Source organism: Castor canadensis, chromosome 6, assembly GCF_047511655.1.
Source record: "Castor canadensis chromosome 6, mCasCan1.hap1v2, whole genome shotgun sequence".
Classification (NCBI taxonomy): Eukaryota; Metazoa; Chordata; class Mammalia; order Rodentia; family Castoridae; genus Castor; species Castor canadensis.
The window spans coordinates 28,148,046-28,150,250 of NC_133391.1; the positions used below are offsets into that span (position 1 = coordinate 28,148,046).

Sequence of the window (2,205 nt, forward strand, 5' to 3'; positions counted from 1 at the left end):
TAGGCAAGATGGAGATGACTAAAATTGTTAATCTTGATTGTCAACTTGATTGGACTGAGAAATTCCCAAGAGATTAGTAAAGCACAGCTCTTGGTGTGTCTGTGAGGGCATTTCCAGAGATGATTAACTAAGAAAGGAAGATCTGCTCTAACTGAATGTGGGTAGCACCATCCCATAGACTGGGGGCTCAGAGAGAATAATGGAGAAAGCCAACTAGTATGGACATCCTTTCTCTCTCTCTCTCTCTCTCTCTCTCTCTCTCTCTCTCTCTCTCTCTCTTTCCTAGCCACCATGATAAGAGCTGCTCTACTCCACTACTCCCTCCCCACCGTCCCCACCGTAATAGACGGAAACTTCTAAAACCATGAGCCAAAATAAATCCTTCTTCTCCTTAAATTATTTCTGTGAAACATTTTGAGCTTAGGGCAATAGCTAGGTGACATGTTAGAGTTCTCTCTCCAGGTAAGGGGATCTTTCTATAGAAAGAAGGAGCTTGACAATGAGAGGACTAGGGTGAAGACTGTTATTAGTCTCCTGACCTGTTTTTTCTGGGTCTGTCAAGTTTTAGCTGGACATAAGACTGCCTAAAATAAAGACCACATTTCCCAGCATCCCTTTTTTAATTTTAATAAGTTAAAATAATTTTTTAAAGAACAGATGAATTTTATTTTATTCTTTTCTCCTTCCAGCTGACTGAAATGAGGGCATGAACTCTGGATCTTTATTAGACCATGGAGTAAAGCACCTTGTTGTGGATGCCCACACAAAAATATTTCCAGCCAGGCCCTGTGGCTCCCACCTATAATCCTAACTACTCAGAAAGCATAGATTAGGAGGATCAAAGTTAGAACCCAACCCCAGCCAATAGTTCATGGGACCCTATCTTGAAAAAAACCAAACACAAAAAAAGGGTTAGAGGAGTGGCTCAATGTGTATGCCCTGAGTTCAAGCCCCCCTACTGGAATATACACATATATCCAGAGCTAGGTCATTGTTTCTATGAAATAAATGCCTCTTGGCTTCTATTACATGAGACCAACAGAAACAAACTATACTTTGTTTTCCTTTTCAATTCACTTAATTTCAACAATCTGTCAAAAAGTCAATAAACAAATGCTGAATTACATTCTGTTGTGTTTTTAAGCCTTTCAATTTCAGACTATAAAAACATTGTGTGTCCCCCACCTTGACCACCCTGATCCTTTTCCTATGTCACAGGCCACCCATAGATACAAAGTCAGGAGGCCAAGCCAATTCACAGGAGGGCCATGAGTCCTGATGAAGCACTTATGGACAAAATGTAGTTCACTGTGGGGATGTAGTTCATCAGTATAAAGAAGAAACCAACAATGACCAAGACCAAGGAATAGTACTGTTATAGAAAAAGGAAAATGTCGTAGCTTCATAATCAGCAACTTCATTCCTCTTCCACAAGATTCTTTTATCTTTTTCTTTCCCAGACATCTATTATCAGCTTCAGAAAGTTTTCAAGTCACTTCTTAGGAAATGGCATCCTCCCTCTTCTGTGCTACTTCGTGCTTGAGAGCAAATTTTACATTCACGTATGCAAAGGCTACCAAATAAGTGCTTTCTGGGGTCATCACACTGTACAGAACAGCAGACTAAATAAGATCCATATGTCACATTTACCAATATAACCAGATGGGGATGGCAGACACAATGAATGCATTCCCAAAGAACAGTGCAGAGGACTTGGCGGAGAGGTTATAGCTGAAATCCTGCAGGATCTCCTCCTTGGACTGCTGCTTGGAACCACGTTTAAGAGCTATGACCAAGCAGGAGCCAAGAGTTGGAAATCATACTTTTAAAGCCAGTATTGAGTGTGGCTCAAGTGGTAGAGCACCTGCTTTATAAGCACAAAGCCCTGAGTTCAAACCCCTGACCCACCAAAAAGTACAATAATTAAAAATATAAAACCAGCACTGATACCAGAGTTAGGGCAGAAGCCGTGGCTCTAAAGAGTTTCAATAGACTATGTTTAGCCACCCATCCCAGAAAGCCAATCAGAAAGCAGAGCAGTGGTGAAAGCAGGAAGGGAGCTTTATTAATAGTGTGATCAGACCAAGTCTAAGGATCTGAAACCTGTCTTCAAAGTGCTTATTTCAGCTTCCGCATTACACAGGAAAGAGAAAGGCAAAAACTGAGATTTCCATGGTAGTAGTTATGGTCATCTTGTTCTGACCA

At 41.0% G+C, this 2,205-nt stretch overlaps 1 pseudogene; it reads right to left on the minus strand.

The window, feature by feature from the left end:
- Window positions 1–1,255: 1,255 nt before the first annotated feature.
- LOC141424269 (translocon-associated protein subunit gamma pseudogene) lies at window positions 1,256–1,637 on the minus strand (annotated as a pseudogene).
- Window positions 1,638–2,205: the final 568 nt, after the last annotated feature.